The sequence below is a fragment of the Triturus cristatus genome, chromosome 6, assembly GCF_964204655.1.
Source record: "Triturus cristatus chromosome 6, aTriCri1.1, whole genome shotgun sequence".
NCBI lineage: Eukaryota > Metazoa > Chordata > Amphibia > Caudata > Salamandridae > Triturus > Triturus cristatus.
Window position 1 is genome coordinate 1,781,188,741 of NC_140589.1, and position 16,302 is coordinate 1,781,205,042.

The 16,302-nt window shown below is 47.5% G+C and overlaps 1 protein-coding gene across 5 annotated transcripts in view; it reads left to right on the forward strand.

The window, feature by feature from the left end:
* Positions 1-16,302, forward strand: part of EFR3B (EFR3 homolog B) — a 1,026,989-nt gene that overhangs the window by 626,040 nt on the left and 384,647 nt on the right. The window lies entirely within an intron of this gene.

The following is a 16,302-nucleotide window of genomic DNA, read 5'->3' on the forward strand; positions in this document are numbered from 1 at the left end:
TGTTTGGTATAATCGCGGCACCCGCGCTTTACTTTTAATGTTAAAAGTAAAGCGCGGCGGCTGCCTGGCGAGTGCTTGTTGAGCTTATCACAGCTGCACCAGAGTACTTCACAGGTCCTTAGACCATTTATTTGTTAACGAGGCTTTGTTTGATCACCCCTTCATCTCCACTCTGCCCATTGTTGGACATACATCACTCCCACAGGTGCCCCGCTGCTCAGACATATCCGGTACCTTCCCCGGGCACCACAAGATGATTAAAGGGCTTGTTTCCCAGGGCCACCCTTCCCTTCAAATGAAATCCCGTACAGACACCCGTCCCATTAGATGCCCCCGCACCAACCCACACACACGCTCGCGCACCTGACGGTTCTGCACAGATTTTCCCAGCAGGGTGCCTTTCTTCCCTAAGTGACAACAGGTCTCCCTTGAAATCGCCGCGGTCACCAGTTATCTGGTCGATGCCCCGTTTGCCTGCCCGCCATGCCTCGTCCTTATGATACCTCCTCCGATTCCCACATCTACTGTCAGCCCTCCATCTGCGCCCTTCAGCGGAGACTGCCATACAATTGAGAGAAGCCGCTCACCTGGCGCCGACCCAGCTCTTCCCCGCGCTGCTTTCCTTCTTTTTTATTTCGGGCGCAGGTCCGAGGTCCTTTCCACCGCGACGGCTGGCAGTGCAAGGAGCGTTACCGTGCGCCCCGCGATGTGCCAGCGGCCCCCGTGCTGCTCCAAGGGCGTGGGCTGGCTGCTCCCATCTCCGGCGGGCTCTCCCTGGTATCCATGTGAAGGCAGGCCCCTTCCAAAGACCCTCTCCCGGCTTCCTCTTTATGCCCCCCACCGCCCCAGAGAGCCAGACGGCCTCCTCCTGCCAGGAAACCTGGTCCCCCAGTCGACCTCCAAACGCAATCGAACCCCTTTCCCAAATGCGGTGCCAAGCTACAGATGGAGCCAGCCGCTATTTCAACCCCCTCCCACAGAGGCAAACGCTCTTTCAACCCCCCTCCCGCAGGGGCAAACACTCCCCCCAATCCTCCCCAGGGCCAGGCGCCCTCAAATCCTTAACACGAGGCCTGCCGTGCTTCATTGAGCCCTTTCATCTTATCCGTGAAGAATGACCCTCCTCATAGACGTCCCTGCCTTTTGCCCCTCCCTTTTTCCTCACAGTGGAGTCCATTACCTCAGAGAAACACTACAATACCCCTATTCTGCCCGTCACTCCACTAACCCCCCTCTAGTCCTCATAGAGGACACGCCCAATCAATCCTCCATCAAATGGTGCTTGGACCTTTCCGCAAGTCACCTCCAATCGACCTCAGGGAACCAGGCGCCCTCTACCCTTCCCAGAGAGCGTGACCCCTCACCCCGCTTACAGGCTCCTATGTAGCCAGGGCCACTGGTATTATGTGGCAGAGGAGAACTAAATTATGCGTCAGGGATGACTAAATTACGTGGCAATAAAATCCAAACTATGTGGCATAATGTGTCACATTTTGCGATAATATTACTTCATTATTTTGACATTTTTACACCTGAAGTGTCCGAGAAAAGTGTTCACCGTAATCAATACCACTAGAACACCCACATAAAACAATAAGTAAATGAAAGATGACCATTTAACCTTTGCGAAAAGCCTTCCAGTGCGCAGAAACACAAGTCGCCATATGTTTCCACCAAGAGTTCTCCTGTTGTTGAAGCAGAAGCACTTTCAGTGAAAATACTCTGCCACCCAGGCAGAACACTTTAAATAAGGCGAGTGGTACTCTGCTGGACTGGCTGTGGCCTCTGCCGCTTTGGTGGGCTTTCCGACTGTCTGCTGGGGTCTAAATGACCCCGTAAATCTTAACCCGCCCTCCTCTTCATAGATTCTGACCACTGCACCCGTTCCCAACTTACTAAATATCGGCTTTTCCCCTTAACAGATCATGTCTTAGTACTCTTCACATAGATCCTGATCACCTTACCTCTCCCAGACTATTAAACAAGCCAATAGGTCTCGCTTTTGGTTCCTTATAAGTATTTAGTTATGTAGCACAATATCCTTGGTGCAATAACATCAACTGTTGCACAGCTAAACACTTATAAGGTCCCAAAGGCGAGACCTATTGGCTATGCTAATGCTTGTTTATTGATGTCTTGTTTTTTTCAGTTGGTATTTTTATTTCATCAATATAGTGTGTAACATAGCATATGTTATAAGCATCTGTACTGTCCGTAGCACTTTCGGAGTAAGGGGACCCTGGGGTTCACATCAAGAGGAGTCATTGTAATCTATTGGCATTATTTTGGTACTATATGTAGCCAAGTCCAAAATGTGCCATAAATATATGCAGTACAAAGCATTTCTAACTGGTCTACATGGATGTATATCATGGATTTGATCAAATAAAAATACTGTGATGATGTTTCCATAGCTCGACGGATGTAAACTGACCCCCTTCGTGCTGAGGCAGAGCGCTTCTGCTTCCTTGAGTTGGCTACATTTGCAGGAACAGAATGCTAAAATACACTAGTGTTGCTGTGAATTTATTAGCACAAAACTGTTATGGTGGTTGCTCTATGCTTTCCTCTGACAATAAAACCCTGATGGTGGTGCAAAATTCTGTTAGTAACCAGTGGTCAGCAATAAGTCACATCTCAGGTGATCAGTGAAGCCCACCGTAGTGTTCTGATGCAATGATGTCCATTCATTTGGATGGGCGGTGGAAATTGTACTCTTGGAGGTGGTTGCTCAACCTAACACCATTCGTTTGCTGTATTTACGCTCATATGCCCAAACGTCCTGCAGTTGGGCCTGTGTAAAAATGTGCTTCAAATATAGAGGCTAATTGATTACAGAGTTTGTCAGTATAATCCACATTCTGCTTTGTGAAAAGGCTGGTATTCGGTAACAGTTTGGGTTGAGTGTGTATTTGATACTGCAGTTGCCACTTCCCTGAAAGCAGTATCTTTAGTTGAGCCTCCAGGAAGATATTATTCAGCCACTTAACTAGTCCTGGTGGCTGTATCAATACAGATCCATACATTAGACCTCACAATATGCACTCTCTCATGTCTTTCAGCAGTGAACGATTAGGTCCATGAATCAGATTCTTGGATGGAAACTATTTTTTGCAGAGCCGTGGAATTATTAAGTCAATGATCTGGCCTCACAATATTGATGTCGTTCTCAATATGAACTGTATGAGCTTTTAGGCTCATAGAGTAGACCTCACAAAAAGCCTAGTGCCAAGAGGCCACTTGTTGATCATAGTTATTTTCTAGAAAATAATCAGAACTTGAGATATGCAAATAGATTATCCTGCTGGTTCCTCGTCCTACTACGGAGGAGGCCAGGTAATAGGCGAACACCGTCCTATGCAAAAAACATTTTCGAATTACTTAGTATTTTCTCAGCCTACATACGCCTTTTCTTCTTTTTCCAGACCGCCCACACTCAGGAGTTCAGATTCCTACAGTTATTTTCATTGCCTGTGGAGATTCTTTACCAGCTAACAAGACTTTTAAGGCTTCATCTCCCAAAAAGTCTTTTATGACATGTATTCAAGGATTTTATAAAGATGATTTTCGCTCACCTCACAGAAGTAACAGGAACATTTGTCGTAATCATAAATAGGGCTCCCGGTTTTATGGTATTTATTTTTTTGACATTTCCGTCTGTATTGATCCATATTTATTTTGGGTTTTGTGGAAAGCTGAAATTAATATATTTCCACATTTATTTAACCAGTAAATATGCACTCATGCTTAAATGCCAACTAGGTTTCACTGCTGTAAACACCCGCAGAAGATAAATTAATGCACTTTTAAGAAAATATGCACATTTCTGTATCAACCTTGTGCATATCTACTACTGTTAAAGCCTCTTTACTAAAATTCCTTTCTTTTTTTATCCCCCTTACCAATCAATCCACACAGCTATTGGCCTGGCAGTCATGGCAGAGAGTATTTAGAGTCACTCAAAAAGCAGCCCAATTTCCGTTTTTATCCACATTTAAAAATAAATACAGACAAGAAAATAAATGTTTTCTGTCTGCATTTATCTTTAAAAATCCGTAAAAACTGAAAACAGGGAGCCTTAATCATAAAGCATATCCTGATCAGGAGAATGTGAACTATAGTCATGTATGCCATGTTTCGTGCCTTGGTTAAAGCTCCCTCTGTTGGCACCGTTCTCAGAGTTAATCATAATTTATCAAAGATAGTCTCTGTATCATCTGTATTTGAAGCCTTCCTTTGCCTGTTAATATCCCAGTCTACCAAATGATGTTTCAGCATCATATTATATTTCAATCCCTGGTATTTTGTCTTTTTTACCTGATGTCATCATGTTTGAGTAAATGGTCAGGCCATCAGCAATTTTTATGTAGATGGGAATTTGAAGGAGCATAGTGATATGAGAACCGATGTTACTGTACGTGGTGGTGGTTTTCTTGAAGGGAAAAGTGATGTCCTTCCACATGGACAAAGAGGGTAACTAAAACATATGGCAAAAAAATGTACAAGATAGGCAGTCTCATCCCAAACAGCAGGGCCACCATAATGAGCTCCACGCTCCTTCTCTAGCATTAATTGGCCTTGTAAACTTCCTTGCTGGAAGAGTGCGGGTTCTTGCTCACCCTCCACATGCACAGTGCAGAACAGTAATTGCTGATGTCCTAGGACCTCATCAACACACTGTCTGTAGGAACCCCAACTCTGGTCTGGTTTTGTGCTGCTAGTTGTGGCTTAGGTTCTCAGATCTAAAGCCAGAGGCCCAGGAAAAAGTCACCAGCCTTCCTCTTGTGGGGAAGAACTTGCTTTAATCCTGTAATGTATGAGGTCCTTCAACAGAACACAATGGTTACGGCCAAATCACAGAGTGCCATCTAGGCAGTGCTTCTGAGACTGCTTTGTCACCCAGTTAGTGAAGACCTTCTAGACTTTCAGTGCTCGCTCAAGAATCCTTCCAGCTGAGACCATGGCACGAGCTTTCTCTAACTGTGAAAACAAGCATTGAAAGAGGAAAGAGCAATATTTACCCTCACGCCCCTATCCCCAGCGTCAGCAGAGGCTAAGAAGTCTCAATCCTTCTCTCCTCTGTAATATCTCAGGAGGGCTACTCTCCAGGTTTTCCCTCCTTTACCACCATGATGGCAAAATGAGCACCAGTTTATAGGCGCTTTCAATGAAGAAGAATGCCAAGATTTGCCACTTACATGGCCATCTACATCCAAGCTTCCTCGGCCTCCCACAAATTTCTGCTGAAAGTAGAGATATGTATCCCATTGGGAGTAACGGAGCCGGTCATGACCCCTCAAAGGAGGTAGCAATAGACGGTTTCTTTGGAAGGGGAAAGGGAGGAGTGCTCTGTTCCATCTTAGGCCTCAATGATGTAAACCATTTTTTCTCTTACAGAGGTTCAAGATGTTGGCTGTGACTTGGGTGTTGGCAGCTGTTGAAAACAACGACTGGCTTTGTTCAGTGGGCTTTCAGAACTTACTTCGATATATCCGTCTGGGAGCAGCAGAGGAAGTGCATTATGGAAACCCAGCACACTTAGTACAGGACATAATCTGTGGGGCTCAATGCCATACCTTGAGTCTTCACCCAGATCATGGCCATAGTAGCAGCATTTCTGCAGTAGTCGATTTTCCAGTTCTTACCACACCTAGGCAGTCGTCTTATCTGAGCAGTGCCAGGTAGAGTGTGGTCTGGGCATCAAACTTGGCACCCAATATTATTTTTGTTTTCTCTGTTAACTACCCTAGGTTCTTCTTCATTCACTCCAAGATGATTATATTCATGATGGAAATAATTAATTCCATCCTGTCAAAAACATTTCATTCCCCAGATAGGGTGTCGGCGTTCTCCTTAGCCATGTACCATTTCATGAACAATGAGACTTGTAGCCTGTGGTTTCCTAAGACGCCTGGGAATTCAGGTGTCTGAATAGGGTTGATATCCCAGAACAAAGTGAACAGGCTCAGCAGGCATCTCTACTCATCTCATTAGTGAGTGTTTCTGCAGGACATCCTCAGCCTAACTTTGCAACTCATCAGAACAGAAAGTATAATAAATGTGCTTCTTGTGGAGGTGTGGTTGAAGCAGTCAAGTTGGTGGGTGCTTTTTAGAAAGTCTCCCGGAACTCTGCAACATCCTGCTCCATCTGGCTAAGTTACAGCAGTTTTAGACCCTGCAGACACTTCGTTGGGCTTGCCCAAGCCTCTGCTGCCCCTAAGACTTCCTTCCGTCCCCATTCGGGAGCCCAGATATTGGAGATCAACTGAGTTCTGCCCTGCGGCCTTCTCTTGGGCCAAGCCGCGCCATCCCTGAGGTTGTGTGGCGAGATGACAGTCCTCCTGGTGCTCTTGCCTGTTCCCCTGCAGCACAGACAGCCTGATTGACCACTGGGGCTTATGGCGCTGAGGCTCCCGGGTAGAAATGTGGGGCCCCTGACAAGGCAGAGCCACTTGCAGGACGAGAGCCAGGAGACGCCTCAGACTCACACAGCTTACCCATGCACCTTTGGACCAAGGCTGAATCAGGCCATGAAGCCCTGACTCTTGGAGCTAGACCCTTTGGTTTTTTTGGGGTGAGTGGTTCAACTTCCTGCCCCCTTCCTCTCTCTTTACTGCATTGTATGGCTAATTTGGATGCAGCTCGAATACCTGGGGGCAGGTGTCTGTATCATCCAGCAGAAGAATAGTATCCACTCCTCGGGGATACTATACCCAGAGATTAGCTCTAAGGCAGAGGCTCAACTGCTCTGGCATTATCCGTGTGAGCCGGACAAGAGCCCTAGTTTGCTTTGCGGACTGCAGAGGTGATGGAGGTGAATACAGTGTAGTCGACTATAGGCACACCTTCCATGCTCCAAATCTTTGGGGTTCTGAGGCCTGACCAAGCTACTCTGGACAGCACCGTGATAACATCTTGCTGAATCTGCCTCCGGCATTGCCCGCCTCTTTCACACAGTATGGAAACATCTGTGGTCCGAACCGAGACAACTGGGCTCTAAAGGGACTAGATGGCTGGTGGACGCTGCCGGCTGCTCATGCTGCTCCCCGTTCTTCATCTCCCTTGGCAGGGCAAGGGTGCCGGCTTCGACACAGGCTCGTGATTGGGAGGCCTTAACCAGCGGAAGGCTGGAGGCCATAACCAGCGCAAGTCTTGAGGCCAGGGCCACCTGGCGCCATTGGCATCTGCCGGCTCACACTCGAGGTGCATCATGTGATGGACAAAGGTTCGACCATTCATGCCCAGATCAAAATGGACATGTTCATCACCCACCATCCAGATGCTGCTGGCCCCTGACTGAAAACTCACCGAATTAGCGCTTGACTGATTTATCAGAAAACGGGGCTATCCTACAGACAATCCAAGCCAAGGCAGTGGAGATGAGTAATGGGGAGTGAATGTCAATGTGACTCTTCTTTGTCAAGACCTCCATGATATGGCCAACTGAGTTTCTGAAGCAGAAGGTTGGGTCTGAACACTGAAAGACGATGTGGCTACCCTCAAATCCACTATGTCTACACTCCTTTCCTCTAATAAATAACTCAAAAGCAGAGCAGAAGACACTGAAAACAGGTTTAGGTGCAAAAACCTTAGATTTGTGGGCTTTCCAGAGGGGCTGAATTCGCAGACCTGGAGAAATTCCTGGAGAACTGGCTTGAATCCTAGATTCCTGGAGACTCACTCTCCCTGTGATTTGTGATCGAAGGAGCCCGTAGGTCATTGGTCTCCAGTTCCTCTCCCCGGTGCATTCATTGCCTGAATCCTGAACTACTGGACTGAGATGCAATACACTGGAAGGCAAGGAAGATCGGCAACTTGCCATTTCAGTCCTCACTTATTATGATCTTCCCAAACTAGACTTAAATGGTCCAGCAAAGAAGTAAATCCTTTGATGCAGTCAGGTAAAAATTGAGAGCAATGAACTTGCAATTTCTGTTTATCTTCCCAGCTACTCCAAAGGTGTTCCATAACTCACGGACCTACTTCTTTGACACCCTAGAGGAGGTTTGGGACTGGGCAGAAGAAAAGAGAGACTTGCTCCACAGTCCCCTGGTGGACTGAGACATGCGGGCCACTATCCAGCTGACACCAAGACTTCTGCCCCTTCAGTCACAGAGGCAGACGCAATCCTACAGAGGCTGCAGTCAACCCAGACTGTCCATTGGCTCATCCTAAATGGACATGGGTCTTTCCCAGTCTATCCCAAATGGCCAGCCTTACAAATATCCAACCCTCAGAGGCTGGATCGAGAGACCAAGTTGACTCAGTTTAATCTGGAAACTGAAGTCCGTTAGTTGCCACGGTGTCTCGAAAAAGCCAATAGTCACAAAATAGGCTGGTTCCACTTATCTATTATGCCATAATCCCCTCTATTTGGTCCTTCTGCACTGTTGCTATACCTTGAATCCTTCGGACAAGGATGTTTACCACTAATGCCCTGTCATGTTTAAAATGTTGTTTTGTTCTATGGGTTGTTTATGGGCGACACATGCTTCTGGGGGGGGGGGGGGAGAGTATGGGATGAGCTTTTGGGGAGTGAAATGGAATGTTCTGTTTCTTTGTACTGTTCAGTTTATTGTCCCAGAACACTGGTCCGACATCCCAAACCATTGCTCAGACATGCAGTCAGACTGCTCACTATTGTTTTCCAATGCTAGCTCACTGAAGCCTCAGCCCTGGAATAGGACCCCGATCTTCACAGATGGATTCTTCTGGGCTTCTTGTGACTGATATGTCAGTCCTCTCCTGTTATGTTATGTTATTTGTTATGTTATGTTATTTTTATTTATACCGCGCACAGCTGCCCCAGCAAAGGGGCGTCCTAGCGCTTTGAGAAGGTGAACACAACACAGCACTAAAAGCGAACAAAAGGAGACGAGACGCAACAGATGAGCTAAACAAATAAAAAGGTCTTGATAGCCCATCTAAACTGAAGGAGCTCATCGATGGACCGAATTTGTGGAGGAAGAGAATTCCACCAACTCGCTGCCTGAAAAGTTAATGGCTACTGGATGGTATTAAGAGAATGGCTGCCCTCCTCAATGCCAAAAGGAAGATGCTGGGGTTCTTTTGCTCTAGGAGACCCATTTCTTAGACACTAAGTGCCCCATCTTTATCCACTATGGCTACACCACTTTGTGTTCAATGCAGGGCTATTCAGAGGCTCACAAGAGGTGGGCGTACTCCATCATAGACGATTACCCCTGCCGGTTACCATGTCAATGTCGGATCCCAAGAGCAGATATGTTGTTGTGGAAGGGTTTCTGGAAGGTACCCAGTATAACTTCTTGTGTGTGTACGTTCCACCCCAGTCACCCAAGCTAGCACTGGATGCCTGCCAAACCGCCCTCCTGGGTTCCCTCAGGGTGTCATTATTATTGGGGGAACTTTATTGCCGCACCAGACCCTGTAAACGACTCCAGTATGGCTCCTACATCACACAGACTAGGCACTACTAAACTCCTGATGTTTTGGTTGACCTTATTGGGTTTTTATGACGTGTGGAAGATATGGCACCCATATGATAGGAAATATATCCACACATTGGTTGCGCAAAAGACACCCTACCTTATTAATCTAATGCCCCTCCCAGTCCCAGGTGTCCTACATACCACGGCCACAGATATCCTTCCATGGGGTATTTAAAACCACTTCTCATTGATGTTTGGTCCCCCACTGCTATCCGTGGGCCAGTCTGGCGCCTTAATGCGTGGTGATTCGACATGTTCTGAATTCCTGGCTACTGAGCTTATGACCCATTTCGATATCGACCACGTGTCTGTCTCCTCCGTAGGCATGGTGTGGTTGGCCAGCAAGACCACTATTACAGGTGCAGCCAAATTATTTCTCTGATGTAGGGATGGAGAGAAACCGGCGATAATGGCAGACCTAGAAACACAGATCCTTACTTGTCCAAATCCGTGTCTGTTGGGGCAACTCCTCGCTCTTCAGTGTCAACTTGAGTTAGACAAGTAGTCACCTTGCCAACTGGCCCCAGACTAAGCCCATCAGTATTAAAGGGCTTCTACTCTGAGAGTTTATGAAGAGGTGGACATATCTAGTAAGCTCCTTTACTGGTTGGTCACCAGAGACATGATTTCTAGGATAGTTCTTGCCCTGCTTGGCAGCACCAGGGAAACCCTAATGCCATAGATAATGCGTGGACATTCACCGGATGCTAGAGTACCCTCTGCGTCCTTTAACTGCGATTTCAAAGAGAATGAACCAGATCTATCCTAGTAGATATCCCATTTCCTTCTATTTTTCCGCCCCAGAAGATGGATCTCGATTTACCCCCTTACACAGGAATAAATAGGAGATGCTTTGACTGAGATGAATGAGGGTAAGACACCTAAACCAGATAGCTTGCCTCATGAATATTTTTATTCATTTTGAGTGATACTTACTACTCCCCAAACCCCCCCCCCTCCCCCCGTCTACTAGATCTATACAAGGAGGCTGAGGCCAAAGGGAAGTTCTCCTCAGACTATGACCATAGTGCTCATTCATAAACCGGAACGCCCATCCGAGCAGTGCACCTCTTGAAGACCTATATCATTCATTAACACGGAAATTAAAAACTTCGCCAAGGCACTCACCTGTAGGCTCCTTAGGGTGCTCTCATCCCTGGTTCCCCAGATCAAAGTATGCTAAACTATATCGGATGCCTACAGTTGGCATTGGCTTGCCACAAATTTATCCATGATCCTTGCCTCCCATTTCTAGTCGACTCCAAAAAGTGTTTGATACATTTTGACTGGTCTTTTCTTGACAGGGTTCTTGAATGGATGGGCTCTGGGCCCACATTCCGTCGGTGTGTGGGGCTCCTTTTCTCCACCCCATCCGCCCAAGTGCACATCAACGGGGTTCTCTTGTAGGGGATTTCCGTGTATAGTCATAAGCATTTGAAAAAGTCCCGCCCATGTGTGGGGATCCCGGAGCACTTCGTTAGATATATCTTCTTAAGTTGTCAACTTTCGCCTTTCTTTGGGAAGGCCTGCATAGACACTTATGAGATAGAAAGACAATAATGCAGCCTAACTAACTAGGCTACACTGGCCATTACTTCATCTTGAAGTGAAAAACAGAAAGCCATTGATTTAAAAATTTTCCAATTTATGGAGTTTAATACATATAGAAAATTCCCCTTCACAAAACCCCTTTTTTCATGATCGAGATGAAAGGGTTGGACAGAGAAGCCCCCAATAGGCTGCCATCATATCTCTGAAAATGGATACTGTGCCTTTAAGGGTCTCCAGAGACCATCAGTATCCCATGATGCACAGCTAGTAGCAGTTACTTCAGTTCTTTTTCCGGCTCCTGATAACAGGACCCTGGAGCATTGAGCTCTACCTCATTTGGTGTTTTTCATCAAAAATCTCTTCAGAATGTACCTTTTTATAACTTCACTCGACGTTTTTGGTCTTTCTCTACCTATTGCGGTCTTTTTCTGACAGATTTTTCACAGTTTGTTAGTCAAAATGCCTTCCCTTTTTGACAAGTGCTCTGACTGTGGAAGAAAAAAGGCCAAATCTGACTCACACAGAGTGTGTATTCTGTGTTTGCTTGTTTCTTATGTTCCTTAGACATGTCTCATCTGTAAAACCTTCTCCAAGTGCACCCTACATGACAGGGAGTAGATTCGGCTTCAAGGGGCAGAGGAGTGAAGAAAACAGCAAGCGACATCCACAGATGGGACCTCTGGGCAAGGAGAGTGTCAGTCCTCTATTAAAACCCTGTCTTCAGCCTCTGGGGGGCTCCCCAGGCAAAGAGCGGAAAAACGATGCTGGTCCCGGTTGAGGATGACGACGTTGAGGGCAGGTACGGCGACGATATGTTCACCGTCAACTCAGGGCTCTGAGTTGAAACGGCGTTGATACTCCGCGTTGAGAAGAGCGCCAAGACCTTTATCGTTCTCCATCACGGCAGAGATCGCCGTTGAAGACGTTGTTCCCCGGTCAACGTCGACACAGCGCCAATCGGCGTCGACCAGCCACCGACGATCAACGTCGACACTACACCGCTGATCGCCGTCGAAGAGGCACAGAGGGTCGCCGTCGAGGAGTCACCTACGGTCGACGTCAAGGAGTCACCGACAGGCGTCGTCAAGGAGTAACCGACGATTGACGTCAAAGAGTCACCGTCGGTCTACACCGAGACGACACCGATCGCAGACTCGATCAAACCAACCATGAGTCTGTTGACGTCAAGGGAGAGTTCAAGTAGATCGAGGGAGAGACCTTATAATGAATCTTTGGCTCCTTCCTCACTTCAGGCAGCTCGAAAAAGGAGGAGGTTGATTTATTCCTCAGATTCTGAGTACCCACATACATATTCACCTACGAGGACACCACCTCACTCTGATCCTCCTGGACCAGCAGAACATCCTCATCCTCCTCCTCCTTCACCTCCTCTGCCACCGCCTCCTCCTCCTCCGGGGCCTACTTCTCCTCGGCCCACGACCCCAGACACTGCTGTGCCTAGAAGACGGAAGTCTAGGTCCCGTGCAAGAGATCGATCTCACAGCCACCGACGTTCGTCCACACGCTCTCATCACCGACATCGTTATGACAGATCTTGCTCCCAGCACACCAGAGACACATCCTCCACAAGTACTGGAAGATATGCGCCCACACTTTCGGACTCTCCTCCTCAAAGGGTGTCCCCTATTGACGACATTACCACCTATCAAGAGGTTCTACTGCAAGGGGCGTCCAAACTAAATATTCCATTGTCCACCCCTGTGCCATCAACTTCAGTCATCTTCGAAACTCTCCAGCAGAGACAAGCTTCTCGCCCCTTGCTCCCTCTGGTGCCAGGCTTATTGGAACCGCCGATGGAATTATTCTTAACACCTTCTTCCATCAAATCCGCTCCTTCCAGGCTACAGAAAAAATACTGCCCTCCTGAGTAAGATCCCATATTACTCCGGACGGACCCCACACCAGACTCTGTCATTGTTGTGGCAGCTAAAAAGCAACATGCTTCGGCTCCAATGTCAACAGTACCGCCTGATGAGGAAAGCTGTAAAGTAGACTCAGTGGGGAGGAAGGTATGTATCACGGCAGCCACTACAATGAAGGCTACTAGTTCTACAGCCCTGCTGGGCAGATACGACTGTTCCCTTTGTGAATCCCTTCAGCAGTTTGCAGACCTCCTGCCAAGGGACAAGAGGGAGGATTTTACGGAGATATTAAATGAAGGTCTTATGGTGTCCAACCAAGTAATAAGTGCAGCGGTGGACACATCACTCCTTTCAGCACATGGCTATTGTCACGGAGTGGCTCTCAGTAGACATTCATGGCTTCGCCTCACCTCGCTTAAGCCCGAGGCTCAACAGCGGATCATGAATTTACCCTTTTTTTGGCACTACCCTCTTTGGCTCTCATGCGGATGAGGAGATGGCTCGCATCAAGGCGGAACTGGAGACCTTGAAAGCAGTAGGTCTTGAGAAACTGAAGGAATAGCGCAAACATTTCTGCGCTTTCCAACGGCGTTACACTTCCCAGAGTTTCAAGAGATACCAGGTCTGTCAGACAAATCAGCAACAATCATATCAGCGGTCGTTCCAACCGTTCCAGAAACGTCAACTTAGAGGACGGGGAGGCCAGCAACCTGCACAAGGGAATAAGGCGCCTGCTGGTTCTAAGCCCTGAAGCTTTTCTTCCCCCTCTTCTGTTACCCACTCATGTGGGGGGAAGCATACACAATTTCCTGACAGAGTGGCTAAAAAACACTCAGGACAAATGGGTGCAGAATATTGTTCGCAATGGATACTCGCTACATTTCACCAGCCCTCCTCCATCGATCCCTCCAATACACTCATGGTACCAACTATGTCCTTTACAATTGGAGGCCAACATTCTCTTACAAAAAAGGGCAATAGATCCTGTTCCTCTTGTACAGCAGGGAACAGGACTGTATTACAGGTTATTTCTGGTCCAAAAGAAAGACCAGAACAAGTTCAGACCCATTTTCAAATTCATCAGGGGGATTGGTTATGCGCGATAGATCTGCAAGACGCATGCTTCCACGTCCTCCGTAGTAAAGAAGCATCGCAAGTTCCTGAGGTTCACAGTGGGGAACAACCACTATCAATACTGTGTGCTTCTATTCGGCCTGAAATCAGCTCCCAGGACATTCTCAAATTGCATGGCAGTAGTGGCTGCCCATCTGAGGAAGCACAAAGTGTTCGTCTACCCCTACCTAGACGACTGGCTGATCAAGGCGTCCACGTCTCAGGGAGCTCAACTACACTTCAGTTGGACCTCCGATATTCCCCTTCGGTTGGGTCTTCACATCAACCAGACGAAGTCCGTCTCGACACCTGTCCAGTGTCTTCAATATCTGGGAGCGACCATCGATACTCGCACGGCAAACGTGTATCCGTCGGAGGAGAGACGCTTATCGATCCTTCGGAAGGCTCAAGCTCTCATGGCCATGTCCTTTCCAACAGTGACGTAGGTCTCCCCTCTTCTGGGCTCCATGGCATCCTGTATCTTCCTCACTCCAAAAGCACGTTTCCCCATGAGACCCTTGCAGGAATGTTTGGAGGATCAATGGAACCAGAGAATAGGGGATTTGGAAGACAGGATTCAGCTGTCACAGCATGCTCTTCAGTCTCTCAGATGGTGGTGCTCTACCCGCAATCTCCTACGAGGGACCCCCTTCCACAAGGAGATATTGAAACAAACCATAGTAACGGATGCTTCTCTCCTCGGCTGGGATGCACACACAGACCACCTTCAGATACAGGGCGAGTGGTCCATGAAGGAATCCACATACCACATCAATCTACTGGAGCTACGAGCGGTTCATTTGGCACTGAAAGCCTTCCAGCCATAATTCCACTCCAGTTCCCTGCTTGTCCAGATTGACATTACGACAACAATGTTCTACCTCAACAAGCAGGGGGGCTCGAGATCACGACCGTTATCTCGGGAAGCCCCAACGATCTGGAAATGGCTCTTAGCCAGAAATCTGACCATCACAGCAACTCGCCTCCCAGGTGTTCAAAATGCTCAGGCTGACGCTCTAAGCAGACTCCCTCAGGAAAACCACGAATGGGTCTTAAACGACGATTTGGTGCGAGATATCTTCAGAAGATTGGGTACTCCAGATGTCGATTTGTTCACTACCGCGGAAAACAACAAATGCCAAAACTTCGCCTCAAGGTTTTACCAACTGGGAACTCTGGGGAATGCCCTGTGGATAAACTGGTCAGGCAGATTTCTCTATGCCTTTCCTCCGATACCCCAGATCCCGACAGTCCTCATCAAGCTCTGGCAGTCACAGACCAAGATGATCCTCATTGTGCCGGAATGGCCGCGTCAGTGGTTGCTCATCGGATCTTCTCCACCGGTCTCTCCTGCCACATCTACGGCTTCCGTGTCGGCCGGACCTTCTCACGAAGTTCGGCGGACAGATGGTGCACCCCAACCTCTCGTCATTGAATTTGGCGGCATGGCTCCTGAGTTAGTACAGTATGGACATTTGAATTTACCTCAGAACTGCATGGAGATACTTAAAGAAGCTAAGAGACCATCCACACGCACTTCTTATGCATATAAGTGGAAGAGATTCTCCATCTGGTGCGCCTCAAAGAAGGAAGATCCTACTTCCTGTCAGGAAGATGTTATTCTCCCGTATTTGCTACATTTAGCTTGATCGTGCCTTCAATTTCCTTCCATTAAAGTGCACCTTTAAGCTCTAACTTCTTATAGGAAATGGGTTAGCGAACTCCAGGCACTATCTTATCAAGAACCATACACAGTTTTCCATTTCTCCAAGGTGGTTATGAGAACACATCCGGGATTCCTTCCTAAAGTGGTTTCAGATTTCCACGTAAACCAAACAATTTAATTACCTACGTTTTTTCAGCACCCCTTTTCTCCAGCCGAGAGGTCTCTTCATTCCTTTGATGTGAGGAGGGTTTTGAAGTTTTATTTAGACAAGACTAAGGATATCCGTAGAGCAGATCAGTTATTTGTAAACTATGGCTCTATCCGTACAGGTCTAGCTACCTCCAAACAGTCCATCTCCCGATGTATTTTGTCCTATATCCAGCTGTGCTATCAGAAAACCAACAAAACTCTTGTTAGTAAGCCTAGGGTTCTCTCTACCAGAGGCAAAGCTGCTACTGCGACATTACTCCGTAATATACCTATTTCAGAAATCTGTAAAGCTGCCACCTGGAAGTCAGTCCACACATGTATAAAACACTACTGCCTGGACACTGATGCCAAGGCAGATGCTCAGGTTGAACAGGCTTCCCTTCGGAATCTGTGTGCCTAATGGAAATGT